This window comes from Anabrus simplex, chromosome 4, assembly GCF_040414725.1.
Source record: "Anabrus simplex isolate iqAnaSimp1 chromosome 4, ASM4041472v1, whole genome shotgun sequence".
Classification (NCBI taxonomy): domain Eukaryota; kingdom Metazoa; phylum Arthropoda; class Insecta; order Orthoptera; family Tettigoniidae; genus Anabrus; species Anabrus simplex.
Genome location: NC_090268.1, coordinates 201522503 through 201541786, shown reverse-complemented (window position 1 = coordinate 201541786; position 19284 = coordinate 201522503). Strand labels below are relative to the sequence as shown.

The 19284-nt window shown below is 41.2% G+C and overlaps 1 protein-coding gene across 1 annotated transcript in view; it reads left to right on the top strand.

Moving 5' to 3' along the window:
- Nucleotides 1-425: 425 nt before the first annotated feature.
- The window catches only part of qua (villin like protein quail), a 315565-nt gene continuing 296706 nt past the window's right edge, over nucleotides 426-19284 (top strand). Inside the window, exon 1 of the mRNA XM_067145307.2 lies at nucleotides 426-444. The gene's annotated coding sequence lies outside the window, so the exon portion shown is untranslated. The remainder of the gene's footprint in view (nucleotides 445-19284) is intronic.

Below are 19284 nucleotides of genomic sequence, written 5' to 3'. Positions count from 1 at the left end.
TGAGTTGCCTTGCCCGTGGTAATTTTGCTCGCACACGCCTGCGAAGATACTCAAGAACTGGTTCCTGAGCCCCGGCAAGCGGTGTGGTAGGCGGTAGCGAGGTGCAGGCTGTCTGGTTCCTCGCCGGCCAGTTCTCGTCTGGACACCGACCCGACTAGCTCGTTGTTTCCCGGGAGGAAACATCATCATTTGTCACGGTGTTTCCGCTCTGTGTTGCTTGGACAACCCTGTGAATCTTCCATTGTTGGAGTGCGCGGCCTTGTTTGGTTCCGGTGTTCGCATGCTGCCTGTCCCACATGGCTTGGCTTTTGTTTTGTTTCATCGTCTGAGGGTGAGAATTCTCACAATTTTACTATAGTCCGTCCTCGATCGTGAGACAGCCATGGCTGAGAGGTTACGCCGCTGAAGCAGTGCACGCCACACGTGGATTACTTTGCTTGATGTGTAAGTATGCATTTCCTTCTTTAATTCGCTCATAGACAATTAAATACTAATTCCTGTTTTTTAGGAACCATATCTTAAAGACCTCTCACAATCAAGTACCCTCTTATCAAATGACGTCATTAACTCCCTAGTTGAGCCGTAAAGTACAATTCAAGAACTTGTGCTGAACATAATGTAGAGATTTCGTTTTGCTTTGTACGAACTGCTTACACAAGTGAAATCCATAACGGCATGTTTAAGAGATTGATTTTCTTCTTTCTCCCCTACCCGGCCGTTATTGAAAGTAGAATATTTACACTTCCTTGAGTGTATAATGAATATAATAACCTAAACTTAACTGTCAGTGGAGATATGGCGTGGAATGACATTAGTAAAAGTAGGAAAGATCACAATATGGAGATAAAGTTGAAATTCAAGAGAAAAAATTGGACTAAATATTTGTTGATAGAAAGAGGAGTTAAGGATTGGAGTAGTTTACCAAGGGGGGATATTCGATAAATTTTCAACTTCTTTGAAATTATTTAAGAAAAGACTAGGTAAACAACTGATAGATAATCTGCCATCTGGGCGATTATCGTAGATGGAGGTCGGTAGTGACTGAGATTGATGACTTTACAGTCGACCAACAGGTGAAGTATTTTTAAATCAGCCGGGCTTACTAGCTCTGCCGGTAGAGCTCTAGTCGTCTTTCTTGTTAAGTGCGTTTTTATTCTTTTAGTTCCGTTTTAGCCTGCCATTTTTGTGTATTTTTTTGTGTTTTATATTTTTTAATTTGAAGGAAATATTTATTATTTCATTTCAAAGGGAAAGCATACTTTATAAAATATTTTTAAATCATATTAAGGAAATTTGCGTTCCGAGGCTCTAATGTGTTTTGAAAGCAACTACAAATAAGCTCTTTTACTGGCTTGCTAGGCCTAACGTAATTGAGGATTTTCTTTCGGGGTTTACTCCCTTAGCCTTTGAGGATCCCTCCTTATCCCACAAGGCAGTGGGTTCCATTTGTTCTACCCCCAGAGGAATGGGTTGCCTCCTCCCCCAGCTCCACCGTACCGAAATACCGAAATTCTCCGCTTTTGCTGCCGTTGAGGTCTTCACTCGTTACCCTGAGCTGGGACCCTTTACCAGATGTTACACACCGGGTCAGTGTGCTCTGGGACTCACATAGGCAGGGGCGCCACTTCCTGGGCAGGGCTGCCTCTAAGAGGGTCCCTACCTGTTACCCGGAAATCTGGAACTGTACAATGATGTTGATGATTAAGGAAATAATGCATTGCGAATTAGAGCCACTGCTTATTTTAAATTTATAATCATTTTCTTAAATTCTAGCAGTGGATAAATAAAAAAATTCATTATTATTATTATTATTATTATTATTATTATTATTATTATTATTATTATTATTATTATTACATCTCGTATCATTAGGGCTCGATGACTTAGATTTCGGTTAAAGAGTTCCTGAGGACAAACCTCCCACTCCCCAGCGTCTCAATTTCCTAAAGAAAATTGCATGTGTTGCTGTTCTTTCTTTCTTTCTTTCTTTCTTTCTTTCTTTCTTTCTTTCTTTCTTAATCCGTTTACTGTCCAGGGTGGGCTTTTCCCTCAGACTCAGCGAGGTATCCTCTAATAATTGTTGTCTAATTTGGAACCTCTAGTGGCGCTCTTTGTGATCAACTGTCAAAATTAACTCACCTTTAGAAGCAGTTCGGGAGAGTTGCGCTTCATTGGTAGGCGGCAATGGAAGCGGAACTTCGAAATTTGTACGCAGATCGCCTAAATGTCGTCCGTTTTGGAGGCCTGCAACTCGGGAGTTGAGGCTATGTTATTATTATTATTATTATTATTATTATTATTATTATTATTATTATTATTATTATTATTATTATTATTATTATTATTATTATTACTTTCATACTTAATCCTACATAACCGGTACGGCACCCGGCAATCCTCTCGACCACTTGGCTTTTGGAGTGAGATTTTCAGTAGATCTTTGTGTGATACGAAAATATCGGTTGTGCAAATGTTATCTTTTTATCTATTGCACTAAACTAAAAGTGTTCACTTTATTAATAAAACAGTGTATTGGAATGATATTTCATTTCCACTGTTTAACTTTAATAGTTAGTGTGATTAGCTGCCACCCTCGGAGTTTTGGGTTCGGTTCCCGGCTCTGCCACGTAATTTGAAAAGCGGTACGAAGACGGGAACGGGGTCCACTCAGCCTCGGAAGGTCAACTGAATAGTGGGGGGTTGATTTCCGCCTCAGCCTTCCTCGAAATGGTTTTCCGTGGTTTTCCACTTCTCCAGGCATACGGTACCTAATTTAAGGCCACGGCCGCTTCCTTTCCTCTTTCTTACCTATCCCTTCCAATATTCTCACCCCCTATGCGAGGAACACTACGGATTCGGCTGTTGCCCGTGATTAGTAGCATCGTGTGAGGAACGCGATGGGTCTGCGTTACTTGAGAGTAGTACCATTATGTGTGTCTGTGTTGCCTGTGGGTGATACCATAATTTGTGATACGCCGTGGGTTTGCATTGCCTTTGATTAGTACCACCAGGTGAGCGGCACCAAGATTATACGTGGCCTATGGTTAGTTCCACTATGCGAGGAACACCATGGGTCTGTGTTGCCTGCTATAGTGGTGCCATTTTGTGAGACATACCATAGGTCTGCATGACCTGTGATTAGTGCAACTATAGGAGGAACGTCATGGTTCTGCTTTACCAGTGATCAGTACTATTATGAGGGGCCGGCGACCTGGAATTTCGACCTTATTTCATAACAAGTTTCATCTCAGAAAGAAGGCATTGTGAACTGGATCTACGGACTGTTTTGGATACATGGTCATTTTTTCATCATTCGTTTTATATTTTAGTCAGTACTGTAGATACATTTTGTTTTTATTATCTCATTTCATTGCACCTCGTACCATTAGGGGCCGAATACCTGGCTGTTAGGCCCCTTTAAACAACAACAATAATAATAATCATCATATTTTTTTATTTTTTTTTGCTGTTTGTTATACGTCGCACCGACACAGATAGGTCTTATGGCGACGATGGGACGGTAGAGGGCTGGAAGTGGGAAGGAAGCGGCCGTGGCCTTAATTAAGGCACAGCCCCAGCATTTGCCTGATGTGAAAATGGGAAACCACAGAAAACCATCTTCAGGGCTGCCGACAGTGGGGTTCGAACCCACTATCTCTAGAATACTGGATATTGGCCGCACAAAGCGACTGCAGCTATCGAGCTCGGTATCATCATCATCACCACCAATCTTCCCATCCCCCACACGCCCCTATTCAGCATAGCAGTTGAGGCCGCCTGGAGGAGATACTGGTCCTCCATTCTTGTTGCATCCCTGACCAATGGCTCACACTCCAGGACACTGCCCTTGAGGCGACAGAGGTGGGATCCCTCGCAGAGTCCTGGGGAAAAACCAATCCTGGACGGTAAACGGATTAAGTAGTAATAGTGGTAGCAGCAGCAGCAGCAGTAGTAGTAGTAGTAGTAGTAGTAGTAGCAGAGGGGACTGCCTAGCCGGGGTGGTAAAGGCGTGCTGGGAAGGACGACGGTCAGGAAGTCGAAAAATTTAGAAACTAATTTGCCACTTCTTCAGACAGATAGTCCTGAAATTCAGTCAGGCTACACCAAATAATGATTATTGATTACCATGTTAATTCACGAGCGGCCGGGCATAGACTATCCGCTTTACTCCGCTGGGAACCGAGATTACGAATAATTAAATCCTTTACCTTTCACATCTCCAGTGGTTTCCAAGGCCTTTCCTTGGCTAGAACAAGTCGCAGTTTTATTGTAAACCTACCTCATTGGTGAACCAAGGTCCTAAGAGCATACAAAGAAAAGTAATGTAATTATGAATTCGTAAAAACTTTAACGACAGTAGGTACACAGGAGTTTGTTTTCTGGATATCTCGCGAGCCTTTGATAATGTCTGGCATGACGACCCTCTATGGGTGGGGGACGCAGAGGAAGAATACACCCACTGTATCTCCTGCTTGTCGTAAGAGGCGATCAATTGATGATGTAACTGGCAGCATGAGAATACTTGTGATTAGTACCATTACGTGAGGAACACCATGGGTCGACATAATTTGCGATTAGTACCATTATGTGAGGAACACCATGGGACTGGGCGTTGCCTGTGATTGGTACCATCGTGTGCATCCCATCGAGGAGGGTGAGCGGGTGCCCTCGACTACATAGACTAATGTCAATGGATGAGCAGGTGCCGTGTGTTGCACTAAATTGTGTTGTTTCCCCCGTATTCAGGAGGGGTCTGCGTTGTCTATGAATAGTACCGGTATATGAGAAACACCATGGGTCTACGTTGCCTGTGATTAGTACCACTATGTGGGGAACACCACGGGATTGTGCGTTGCCGTGATTAGTACCGCTATGTGAAGAACACCATGAGTATACCCACCTGTTATTAGTAGCACTCCGTGAGGAACACCACGGATCTAGCCGCTGCCCGTGTTACGTGTGAGTAGTACCTTTGTGTGGCATGCCATGGGTCTACATTACCTGTGATTAGTACCACCATGTGTGGAACACCATGAGTTTACGTTACCTGTGATTAGTACTACTATAGGAGAGGGTTTGCTTTATCAGTGATGAGTACCATTAGCGGCCGATGACCTGGCTGTTAGGCCCCTTTAAACAACAAACATCTTCTAGGTCATCTGGCATGACAGATTAATCTTCAAAATGAAGCAATTTGGCTTCCCTCCCAATCTCACTGCCCTTATTCAGAGCTACCTCCCCGAGAGGAGACACCTACACTGTCAGCCACATGGTTGTAGAGGGAAGCGAGTTAGCAGATAAGGCAGTCAAGGAGGCAGTTACACTACCCCCGTTGCCTTTCAAGGTTCCAGCAAGTGATATTCGCTCTCAGCTGAGACATTTGGTTATTTCCCGTTGGGAGATGGAGTGGCAGGCCACTTCCAAATAAGCTGAGAGCGATAAAAGATACAACGAAGGTATGGAGGACTTTCCTTCGGGCTTCTCGGAGGGAAGCAGTGGTATTATGTCGTCTTAGGATCGGCCACGATATACTAACGCACTGCCATTTATAGAAAGGAGAACCCCTTCCGGTGTGTACTTGCGGCGATCATCTTACCGTGGTACACATCCTTATGGAGTGCGTGGACCTGGTCGGTCTGCGCCTTAGGCTAACACTCCCGAGAACAATCTCCCTCATCCTGCAGTCAGCAGACCTCGTCATCCGTTTTATGAGGGATAGTGTTCTTTTTTATCGCGTGTAATAATGTTCTTTGTCTCATTGTATTTGTGTTAACTGCTCTTTTAACCCTTTGACTCTATTTTAGTTCGTGTTTGTGTATTTTAATGTGTTATTTTAATTTCTAACATGAATTACTGTATATATCTGAATGTCCAGGCAATGCCTTATTCTATTATCACCTTTATTTTCTATATTTTTATTAGAAAATACGGCATTGCGAATTAGATTCACTGATTGTTTTCATCTCTTAATCATTTTTCATCATCATTTATTTTAAACTCTAGTCAGTGGATACATTTTAATATTTTAATTATCATCTTATGTCGTCCACCCCGTACCATTAGGGGCCGATGACCTTAGATATTAGGGCCCTTTAAACAACAAGCATCATCATCGTACACTGTTATCACAGGGTGTGCAATCTGTTCTCTCAGTACAGTACGTAACATACGCAGAACTGTTTCCCTTACAGGTAAAGAAAAAGTGTTGTTGTCTTCCGGCACGTCAAACAACTCATGCGGGACAAAATGTCGACACCTCGGTATCTGTGAAGAACTACCATTTACGATGGACGTAAAACAATTATTATTAGTGTAATACAGAGACAAAGCTAATTGAGACAAGAAACGAAACAAAACGCAATTACTCTGTAACGAGTCATAACGCCTATACCAATCTACTCAGAAGGTATCCCTGAACACCCTGCAAAACTTTTGTCGGTGGATTTCGGCTTCACCCTGCATACGTAATGCCGACATCCACGAAGAGTGCCGTGTAGCCACTCGTAGGGAAATAAGGCGGAACATTACTGCCAAGTTATAAAGAAAGTTACCCGTACTAGCAGCTAACCCCTCATTAACACGTAGGTCAATACGAGACCCAAGGCCAAGGGTCATCTTGAACTGAAGAGAGCTTAGCGTAAGGTCATACATTGACCAGCCATGAGTAATTCCAAATGCTAATCCACACCAAAAACCATTCAGCAGGGGTATAAATTATTAAGACACGGCATTCAAGACCGGTACCGGTCGACGAGCCACGATGAAAGAAAAGGGTGGGTGGTATCTTCACAATAGTATCGACCCACCTGCGGATGTGGAGCTCACTAATTCTAGCCGTGAGTTGTTGAAGAGTGTCGTTCTTCCATCGTTAACGAGGATGTGCCATGAGTAGGTGGACTGCACACATCTGGCAGAGGACATTGTTCTCCTTTATGAGCAGTTCTCCACAGGAAGTAAGGAGGAAGTAATTAAGATATTTCGTCTCTCGGGGGCATGAAATATCTACGGTATTCCCTCTCTGTCGTCAGAGGTGACTAACAAGTGACTAAGAAGGAGAGAGAAAGAATGTGTTCACTTGCATAGCCCAGTGATCAACGTTTTGGCCTTCGATTCCCGGCCAGGTAGATGGATTTTAATCTTAACACTAGGATACATAGTCCGAGTCAGTTTGTCCCAACCAGATATTGTAACGTATATTTGATTAACTTAAAACGGTTATAGAAAATGTACCTGTAATTACTTTTACTCTTTTTAGGGGTATTAAGTCCGCATTAAAAATCAAAATTATAAACATTATTTTTTAAAATATGAAGTATTTCATCTAGAACGCCCAGCAGGGTCATTTTGACCCATATAGGCCCTATAGGTAATGCGTCCGCCTCTGTGATGAAGTGGTTAGTGTGACAAGCTCGGGTTCCCACCTTAGCAAATTATCGTGGAAGCCACACGTGGGGCAATTAAAAGCGAAATGCGACAACAAGCTTAATATCTTGAAGTTCCTTAGCAGCACTGCTTCGGGGGGGCAGACCGCACGGTGCTCCTACGATTTTATAGGGCACATATTTTATCCAGGTTAGACTACGGCAGTGCAGCATATGGATCAGCAAGACAAAGCGTCCTAGCCAAACTGAACAGCATTCACCACAGCGGAGTTGGTTGGCAACGGGAGCTTTTCGTACATTGCTAGCCTGCTCGCTGAATCTGGAGTGCCGCCTTTACTCTGAAGCGCTAGCAACTGTTTCTGTCCTATGCTGCAAATTTGCGACACATGTCACTTCACCCGAGTTATCCTTGCGTATTCCACAATGGAAACCGTCGGCTGTACGCTGCTTACCCTCGAGCAACGAGACCTGTTGGAATACGCTTGGATTGCAGTCACAGATTATTTGATGAACCTTCGCTTCCTTGTCTTTAAACTCATTCATTTGATGATACGGTTCTTGCATACGTCTGCGAGGCATCCTGCACGTCTGCTCAATCACACTGATCCATTACCTTCGGTTTATAGCGACAGCGAGAGCCGCGGGCACGTTTTACCAGTCGGTGGTGGTGCGCCGAGATATCGATATGGACCTTGAACATGAGGGCCGACCTGGTTCTAGTACTAATCATTTCGTCAGAACATACTAGTGCACATATCCTGTGAATATGACCTTCCTATCTTTAAGTCTTTCAAGGTGTTCCGGTTTTTATGAACATGAGTGTGTATCCACTGACTAGAATTTAAAACAAATGATGATGAACAATGATTGTGAGTTTAAAATAATCAGTGGATCTAATTCGCAATGCCTTATTTTCTGATAACATTATAGAATAGATTACAATGGAATAAGGCATTGTCTTGAAGTACAGAAATATATGCCTATATCATTCAGTTAGAAGTTAAAATAACACATTAAAATACACAAACCCGAACTAAAATAGAGTCAATGGGATGCAAGCGTAGTTAACAAAAATACACTAATAAAAATACACTTTTACATACGATAAAAAAAGGCCACTATCCCTCATAAAACGGATAACGAGGTCTGCTGACTTCTCGTCATCTCGTAGGATGAGGGAAATGGCACTCGGGAGTTTTAGACTACGGCGCAGATCGGCCAGCTCTACGCACCGATGATCTAGGTGTTAGGCCCCTTTAAACAACAAGCATCATCATCATCATAATCATCATCATCATCAGCTCGGGTTCGATTCCCGGCTTTGCCACGAAATTTGAAAAGTGGTACGAGGACTGGAACGGGGTCCATTCAGTCTCGGGAGGTCAACTGAGTAGAGGGGTTTCGATTCCCACCTCAGCCACCCTTGAAGTAGTTTTCCGTGGTTCTCTATGTCTTCTCCAGGCAAATGCCGGGATAGTACTTAACTTACGGCCACGGCCGCTTCCTTCCCTCTTCCTTATCTATCTCTTTCAATCTTCCAATCCCGCTTAAGGACCCTGCTTAGCATCACATGTGAGGTCACCTGGGCGAGGTACTGGTCCTCCTTCCCAGTTGTATTAGCGACTAAATGTCTCACGCTCCAGGACACTGTCCTTGAGTCTGTAGAGGTGGGATCCCTCGCTGAGTCCGGGGTAAATACCAACCCAGAAAGCTAAACGGATTAAAATATAGACTAAATAAAGATAATACTATACTGTTGACAATTCCGATTCTATATTTTAAATTTCATATTTTTTAACAACAATGACATTCTTTGCGCGATATCATGCAACAATCTGCAAACAACAATTCCCTTGAAAATCCTGATTCATAACAACGTATAGATGACGCTACTGACCTAGTGTACATATAAGGCGAAGGACAGTGGTTGCCATGGTTACAATGATGTCTAAAAATTGACGCTAATTCCAGATAGACCTTCAACCCAAAGACATATATATGTTAAAACCAAAATTATTTCTTGTGAAAATTGCTCTCCTCTTTACTGCATTTATTACAACTCTTAAATTATAATCATTGCATTATTATAATCTGAGTCAATTATTACACTGATCTTCACATAACAATGGCCTTGAGTGTTGTGAATAAATCGAAATCATGGGCGTCTAATGTTAAACGGTTAATTCCCTTGACTTTGAGACTGGGTATTTTGTTACCCTCAACACTGTTACATCTCATAAATCACACACAATATTATCCTCCACCGCAACCAACACGGAGTTTGCCATGAAGGGCTATCCTCGCTGGAGGATTTCCCTAAAAGGACTGCACCATGCTCATGAAATTATTCTGGTCTACATGCGGAAAAGAAAATTCTGCTGACTAAGATGAAGTGTCAACCGATTTTATATTATATTATTTGACGTTACCGATTGCAAATATGCAGTCAAAAGTTGTCCATCACGCCACAGTTTGTCACAAAACACAATTACAATAATTTATCATTTTCATGAGTTGCAGCAGCGTATTAACAACTAGTACTAAATTTAAATATATTTAGGAAAATCAGTTAAAATAATGTTAAGAGTCTTCCTTGGTATTTTCGTGTCAAGATGCAGGGTCCGCCATGATTCTACATCGAGCCTCCCTCTTCATCCAACCCCCTGTGGGTGGGGGACGCAGACGAAGAATACACACACGGTATCCCCTGCCTGTCGTAAGGGCAACTGAAAGGAGACCCAAGGGCTCTCAACTTGGGAGCGTGGGTTGGCTGAGTCCTGGCATTGCTTCCACTTACTTGTGCCAGGATCCTCACTTTCATCTATCGTGTCTGACCTCCTTTGGTCAACTCTTGTTCTTTTCCGAACCCGACGGCATTATAATAGTTGAGGCCTACGTGGCCCTTGCCTTTTTTGTCCGGTACTTCGTTTTTCGAAGTGTCCGATCCGTTCCTTCTCTCTCTCTCTGACCCCATGTGGATGAGGGACGCAGATGAAAAATACACCCACCGTGTACCGTTCCAGACGTTACAGTGTAATTATGTTAATTTTATTATATGTAATTAATTCAGGAATTTAACGTCATGATATTTATTTGGTATGTAATTGTATTATAATTCATGTTTAATCATTTGCTCACTATCATTTCATTACTTTGTAACTACGACTTGTAAACGAGGGCTGAATATTCTAATATTCACTTAGATTCTTGCGACATTGGTTTAAAATTAACTTGCAGTAGATTTCCTCTATCTTGCAACATCACCGAGGAAGGAGGAAGGACAAATTTAGACATCAAGTTCTGGGAAAGCGAGCACGTGTTCACGCGTCCCAACGTAAGCTACCGTATTTCGACCAGAATTATTCAAACTGGACAACGCCTATATTTTCAAAGGAGCGTCATGTTGCCATGGATAATGAGTGAATGGACCAATAGAAGAACAGTTAATATCAGAGTTAAGACCCGTCAACTCTAATATCTGGAGTGGGGAGAGACATGTCATCTGATTGGACCACGTGTAGCGACCTGTAATTAGCGCCAGAGAAGGTTATAAAAGGGCGTGCTGGAGCTCTTGGCTTAATCTTTCTCATCTTGCATCTCTTCTACTAGATCTTGGATCTTCTACGTGACATTCTACTTGATTCTTCGTCTCGGTACTTAGAAATTCCGAATGAGGGGTGTATAGCCACTCTCATCAGGAAGTACGTACAGCTCGGCTACAAGACCGGTTTGAACCAGTCTAAGTCAATAGGTAGTATTAATCTAGATAGAAATGGAACTTCAGAGAACATTTTCAGTAAAGTTGGAAGGATTCTTAATTGAGTATCCTCTCCAAATAACCCAAGGTGGTTCTGCTAACTATGACTTAGGGCTTATCTCCAATATACGGGATAAAGCATAATAGGGAGTGTTAGTTTTGAAGTCATCTTCCAATTAGTGGTGGGTGCAATTTGCAAGGCAGGAATGGTACTTCGCTGCAGATGAAGAGATATCAAAGACGACCGATGATGTTCCAGCTACAAGGAGGGAAGCCTTCCAAGGACCAGCAGAACAAGACTAAATGGTGAGCAAGCGAGTTAAAGATATTGCAAGTTTTCGCGAAGTAGAATCATTCAATTTTTTATTAAATTCATTTTCTATTTTAAATTCAGTCTTCGTTAAACCGTCGTCATTTATATTAAATCTAATAAATAGTATTTTTCGAGTTCACTTTAATCAATCTGCCTTAATTAGCCTTTTGATTTTTAATTCTCCTGCTTAATGATTAGTGCACTATCACCCCACCCCTGTGATAAGAGTCCGTCCAAGCTTGATTATAAATTTTTATCTTTAAGTCCTCAACTTAAAGATTGGCGCCCTTAGCTTGAATGGTTGCATTTCTCATTTGATGATTGTTCTCCGAGAGGGGAAGTCACATAAATGCCGCTCCAACGTGTAGCGAGAAAATCATTAAGTACGGAGCAGTTAATGACAGTATCAGAATTCGTATTATGGGCAAAATTTGGATATCCACGTTTCATTAGGAGTGTTTGATTGTGGGAAGGGTCATGGCTGATCAGACGAAAGAGGAGAGGATGTTGCGCAGTGGACGGGCGATAAAAGGCAATAATGTATTGAGTTCAGAGGAAGAGTTGTGTAGTCTAGTAGAGGAAATTGAAGATAGAAGTGTAAGTAGTATGGAGAGTGAAGGCAAGCAGAAAGAAGTCAGTATGGAGTCAGATGATAGTAGGATGGGGGGCGAAGCGGAAGTAAATACTAACAATGAAAGTAATAATAATGATCAGTTAATGAGAATGATGCAGTTAATGTTAAGTAAGATAGAGGACAGTAAAACTGAAATAAAAAGTGAATTGGAACAAATTAAAATAGATGTAGAACAAACTAAAGCTGAGCTTAAAGGTGAATTAGAACAAACTAACACTAAAATTGAGAATATTAAATATGAACTTAAAGAACAGTTAGAGCAAACTAAAGCTGAATTAAGCAGGGAGATGAGGGAAAATAAGGAGGAAGCGAATCGGAGAATGGACGAACACAGTAGGCAATTACGCGATCTGGTGGTAAAAAATGAACATTTTAATAAGCGATTAGATGACCAGAAAAGTGAATATGAACGGCGAGGGAAAGAGGTAGAAGAAAAGTTTGCGGGGCAGAGAAGTGAATTCCTGGAATTAATGGGGAAGGAAAACAACTCTACTAGGGAGGAAGTAATGAGGCAGGTCACTAGTATTGATAAGAGAGTTGAGACTCAAAGAGGGGAAATACGGGTATTTAAAGACCACGTCCAACAAGAGATTGACACGGTAAAGCTTAGAATAGAAGATGAGACCCGGGCAAGTGAAGAAAGGTTTGCGATAGCTGAAGAGAATAAGATTGAAATTAGGACATTGAAAGAGAAGCAGGTTAATTTGGAGAGAGAAATTGATAGGAGAGACAGAGATGTAGAATGCCGGATAGAGAAAGCAGAAAATCAGTTAAAACAGGTGGCAAAGGATAAACAGGTTTTCACGGGAAGGCAATGTCTAGGAAATAGCTACATTAGGGAAATTGAACTACCTAAATTTAATGGGAAACAAACGAACCCGCTAGATTTCCTTAAGATGATAGAAAAACGATTTGAAAAGCGTCTAGAGGAAGGGTCTATGGACTGGGAAGACGTTATGGAAAATATTGACCATGCTTTTGTAGGAGAAACTCGGTCTTGGTTCATGGTATATAGGCAGACGATGACGAACCTGAAAGAATTCAGAAATAAGTTTAGAGAGAAATTCTGGAATGAAGCGATACAAGCTCGGGAGAGAGAAAGGGTGGTATTTGGGAGGTACAAACAGCATGAAGGAGTCACTATGACCGAGTACTTCCTGGCACATGTCATGATTTGTCAGAACTTAGATGGTATAACCGAGGGGTCTGATGTAGTAAGACTACTTTTAAGACATTTTCCGGACAGGGTGAGAGAAGCGGCCTGCATGCAAAAAGTTGGTACTATTCAGGAGATGGAGAACCTACTAGGCAGTTTTGATGCGTTAGGTAACCTTAGGAGTAGAACGGAGAATATTCAGAACTTTAGTCATCACAACGGAATGAGACATAACGGTAGAACACAGAATCACGAAGCTCGCAATCAGTTCAGACCTCAGCAGAACAGCAGGAGCGGAGCACAGGAATATAGGACAGGAAATTCCCAACGGAGGCCAGAGCAATGTACTAATGAGTCCAACGTCAATACACAAAGGGAACCTTTAAACTAACTAGAGGCTGTAATGTTAGGTCAGAATTCCAGCCTAGTAAGAAGGTAGCGAAGTGTCTTGCCATGAAAGTGTTACCATATGACCTCGATGTTAGAGACGATTTGTTGTATGAACCCGAGCAGAATAATGGAGATTCAAGTAATAAAGTAGTCAATCCCGTTGTTAAATTGAAAGTATGGGGGGCGTGGGTTAAAGTTTTGATTGATTCTGGTAGCCAAATATCATGTATTAGTTCTCAGTGGTATGAGTCATTAGTGAAACAGGGTATTCAGTTGGAGGAAATGCCTGTTAAGTCTACTTTCATCATTACGGCTGTTGGAAAGAGGTCTAAGCAAATTTGTAAACAAGTAGCTGTCCCGATCTGCATTAATAATTCTATTAGCGTTCAGATATGTTTGGTAATTCCGCATTTAATATTTGATCTTATCTTGGGATCTGACTGGTTAACGTTAAAATTGGCTCAGTTAAATTACAATGATCTTGTGCTAAATTTGAGGTGGAATAATGAGGATATCAAGGTCAAGTTTGAGGAGGAAATTCAGAGGAAAACGGAAGTTAGTACAGTGTGGAGAATGAGAGAGGTTTCTAAAGTTAATGAAGAGGCTAGTGAGGGCCTGAAGTTGTGTCAGTTGTGGATTAATGAGGATAAAAGATGTGGCTTGAAAGAAGCCGTAAGTAGAAGTGAAGTAAATGAAATCCAGAAGGACAAGTTATTTGAAGTGTTGTGTGAACACGTGGAGATTTTCTCCGAGAAACCTGGTGTTACCCATCTGTATGAACATTCTTTTTCTGTGCTGGATAAGACTCCATTCAGCGGACCGCGGTATCCGATACCACACAAATATGCAAAAGCCGTAGAGGATCAAATTCAAGCCATGTTAGCAGACGATGTGATTGAATTATCAAACAGTCAATATGTTAATCCCTTAATTGTCGTGCCTAAGTCTGATGGATCAATACGTTTGTGTATTGATGGCAGGGAGATGAACCGACGTATTGGTGCTGATCAGTTGAGATCACAAACCATTGAAGAGTTGATACAGAATTTTCAGGGTAAGAGTTGGTTTTCTACGTTAGATCTTAGGAGTAGTTTTTGGCAGATACCTTTAAGATCAGAAGACAGGCCTCTTACTGCTTTCAGCTATAATCATAGTTTGTACCAATTTAGGCGTGTTCCTTTTGGGACCCGTACGAGTTCGGCAGCTCTTATTCACGCACTTAGTATTGCCTTGGGAGATGATACTGGAGATTATGCTACTATTTATATCGATGATTTGGTTATAGGATCTAGTACCTTTGAAGAGCACTTGGACCACTTGGAGAGGGTTTTTTCTAAATTAGAGTATGCTGGTTTTACTCTGAAACTTGACAAATGTGTTTTCAGTAGACGAGAGGTGACTTTTTTGGGGCACCGTGTATCGGCAATGGGAGTGACGCCTGAGAGCACAAGAATTGAAAAAATATTGAATACTACGACACCTAGAAATATTAAGGAGCTCAGATCGTATATTGGTGTATGTAATTTTTTCAGACGATTTGTAGTGAGATTTGGTAACTTACTAGAGCCATTTAGAGAACTATTGAAAGCTGGCAGTAAGTGGGAATGGACACAAGATTATGATAGAGCTTTCCTAAAATTAAAAGAAGGATTCAGGCAGGCGGTTGTTTTGAGATACCCCATGCCCGATAGGAAGTATGTGTTGCTGACGGACGCATCTCACTGTGGTATCGCTGGTGCACTATGTCAAGTAGATGATGATGGTAATTTAGGGATTGTGTCTTTAGCTTCCAGAGGTTTAAGTGCTGCTGAAAAGCGTTATACTATAACGGAACTTGAATTTCTAGCTATTGTATACTCCCTGAGTAAATTTAGGATGTATGTTTTAGGTACAGAATTTGAAATTAGGACGGATCATCCTGCTCTTTCTTTTGTATCCAAGTGTAAATTATCATCTAACAGAGTTAGTAGATGGATACTCGCCCTACAAGAGTATGATTTTAAGGTAACTCACATTAAGGGAAAGAATAATGTCCTTGCTGATTTATTGTCACGTGATCCGAAGTTGAGCGAAGAAGGTAGCCTTCTAGAGCCACGTGAGGGCATTATTATATGTACATGTCTGTCTAAGGAAAATGAAACTGCTCTAAATAGACTACGTAACCTATTGGTTGTACAGTCGGTAGACGAAGAATGTCGGGAACCTTTGTCTGTACTTCAGGGAGGAGAGCAGCTCACTGTGTTGCATGGTAGGCACACGTACAAACTGGTTAACGGGTTTCTAGCCAGGAAATGTGGCGAGGATCTCTGGGGGATTTGTGTACCCAAAGCGCTACGTGTGGAATTGATTTGGTTTATCCACAAGGAATTTGGACATTTTGGAGCTAATAAAGTTCTGTATGAGATCCGACAGAATTTTATATGGGACAAGATGGGAAGAGATATAAGAAAAATTCTTTCCACTTGCGATCTGTGTCAGCGTAGCAAAGTTCCTAACCGCTATTTAGAAGGACCTCGTCAGGCAGTAATCTCAGAAAGACCTGGTGACTTGGTGTGTACTGATTTATTTGGACCTGTGGTAAAGGGACAGTTCGGTTTCCAATATATTTTAGTCATTATTGATGCCTTCTCGAAATTGGTCAGATTATACGGTATGAGAAAAGCCACTGGAAAATCTTGTAGTCGTATAATCAAAGAGAAGTATGTCCCTGAATTAGGTACTCCTCGTAGAATATTATCAGACAGTGGACCGCAATTTATTTCGAGAAAATGGAATTCCATAATTAGAGAGCTAGGTATTACACAGGTTCATTCATCTATTAGATACCCTCAGGGTAATATGTGTGAGCGCGTTATGAAAGAGTTATCTCGCATGTTTAGATGCTTAGTGTTCGATAAGCATACAGCCTGGGTGGCTCATTTATCCCGCATAGAGACATGGATCAATGCAGTTCAACATGAAAGCACGAGATTGACGCCGTCACAAGTTCATTTTGGTTGTAAGCCTCAGAATGAACTAGTGAGAGTGTTAGGTTTGCCTGAGGAACCACCTCGTAATGCTGAATTTTACGTCCGACTGGCACGGGAGAACCTGATTAAATCTGGAGATAAACGTAAAAGGCAACAGAAACGTAAGGTACTTGATAACTTTGAAGTAGGTGATATGGTTTTGGTGAGAGTTCCCATGTTGTCAAATAGTGAGGATAAGGTAACAAAGAAATTTTTTCTTTTATATCAAGGCCCTTATAAAGTACATCGTAAACTAGGACCCTGTGCTTACAAGTTAGCGGATGGCGAGAGCGTAATGAATGGTTCATATAACATTAGTAGCTTACGGAGATACCTGTCGTGTGAGGTGGCTGAACCGGATTGTGAGATATAGGTCAGTAACTCGGGGAAGTTGCTACTTGTTATGTCAGACTACGAGTGGATGTGTTTACGTCTCTATTGTGGTGGTATTTCCTAGTTGTGTTTGTAAACAAGGGAGGTGTTTGTGTGACGGTAAAGTTACGCACGTTCATTGACGAACGATCATCTGTTTTCCGTATGTGAGGCCATGAAATTTTATATATTTGTTTTCTGAGATGTTACAGAAGGCTAATTAAAGCTGACGACGGCAAATAATTAATTTTTCCGTATGTGCATTTCTAACTTGCAATAATTTTACCGTGAGCTTAAATCACGTGTGTATTCGAGTGAAGTGTATTGCATCCTGCTTCAAGATAAAGTTGAAACATTCGAAAGAGTGATAAAAGTGTAAATTGTTTGTATTATTTGTTTTCCATGTTTCTAATGTAAAAAATTGGAAGAGAACGTGTTATTGCTATCTAGCAAAGAATGTCGGAGAGATGTGGGGAGTAAAAGGACAGATAGACACTCGGCAGAGTCTGTAATCTGAATTGTATATATATTATGTTATATTTTCTAGGATAATCTTGTTTTTCTTTACAAAAGTGAAAAGTTGCTTGTGTTGGGCATAATTTTGTATCTATACCTCAAGATGAACTGAAATAACAGACAGTCGCAATGGTAAGCAGTCTCAGAGAGATATGGAAAGAGTGAGATATAATTAATTGTATGTAAATAATGTCGCTCGTTATGGGCAGGTGATAGAGGTATTTCAAGTTAATGTGGGAGTAAGTGTGTGAGTTCTCAACTCATATGATATTTGTTAAGAACTCATGGGGGCGTATGTAACGTTCCAGACGTTACAGTGTAATTATGTTAATTTTATTATATGTAATTAATTCAGGAATTTAACGTCATGATATTTATTTGGTATGTAATTGTATTATAATTCATGTTTAATCATTTGCTCACTATCATTTCATTACTTTGTAACTACGACTTGTAAACGAGGGCTGAATATTCTAATATTCACTTAGATTCTTGCGACATTGGTTTAAAATTAACTTGCAGTAGATTTCCTCTATCTTGCAACATCACCGAGGAAGGAGGAAGGACAAATTTAGACATCAAGTTCTGGGAAAGCGAGCACGTGTTCACGCGTCCCAACGTAAGCTACCGTATTTCGACCAGAATTATTCAAACTGGACAACGCCTATATTTTCAAAGGAGCGTCATGTTGCCATGGATAATGAGTGAATGGACCAATAGAAGAACAGTTAATATCAGAGTTAAGACCCGTCAACTCTAATATCTGGAGTGGGGAGAGACATGTCATCTGATTGGACCACGTGTAGCGACCTGTAATTAGCGCCAGAGAAGGTTATAAAAGGGCGTGCTGGAGCTCTTGGCTTAATCTTTCTCATCTTGCATCTCTTCTACTAAATCTTGGATCTTCTACGTGACATTCTACTTGATTCTTCGTCTCGGTACTTAGAAATTCCGAATGAGGGGTGTATAGCCACTCTCATCAGGAAGTACGTACAGCTCGGCTACAAGACCGGTTTGAACCAGTCTAAGTCAATAGGTAGTATTAATCTAGATAGAAATGGAACTTCAGAGAACATTTTCAGTAAAGTTGGAAGGATTCTTAATTGAGTATCCTCTCCAAATAACCCAAGGTGGTTCTGCTAACTATGACTTAGGGCTTATCTCCAATATACGGGATAAAGCATAATAGGGAGTGTTAGTTTTGAAGTCATCTTCCAATTAGTGGTGGGTGCAATTTGCAAGGCAGGAATGGTACTTCGCTGCAGATGAAGAGATATCAAAGACGACCGATGATGTTCCAGCTACAAGGAGGGAAGCCTTCCAAGGACCAGCAGAACAAGACTAAATGGTGAGCAAGCGAGTTAAAGATATTGCAAGTTTTCGCGAAGTAGAGTCATTCAATTTTTTATTAAATTCATTTTCTATTTTAAATTCAGTCTTCGTTAAACCGTCGTCATTTATATTAAATCTAATAAATAGTATTTTTCGAGTTCACTTTAATCAATCTGCCTTAATTAGCCTTTTGATTTTTAATTCTCCTGCTTAATGATTAGTGCACTATCACCCCACCCCTGTGATAAGAGTCCGTCCAAGCTTGATTATAAATTTTTATCTTTAAGTCCTCAACTTAAAGATTGGCGCCCTTAGCTTGAATGGTTGCATTTCTCATTTGATGATTGTTCTCCGAGAGGGGAAGTCACAACCGTATCACTTGCTTGTCATAAGAGGTAACTAAAAGGGGCGACCATGGGATGAT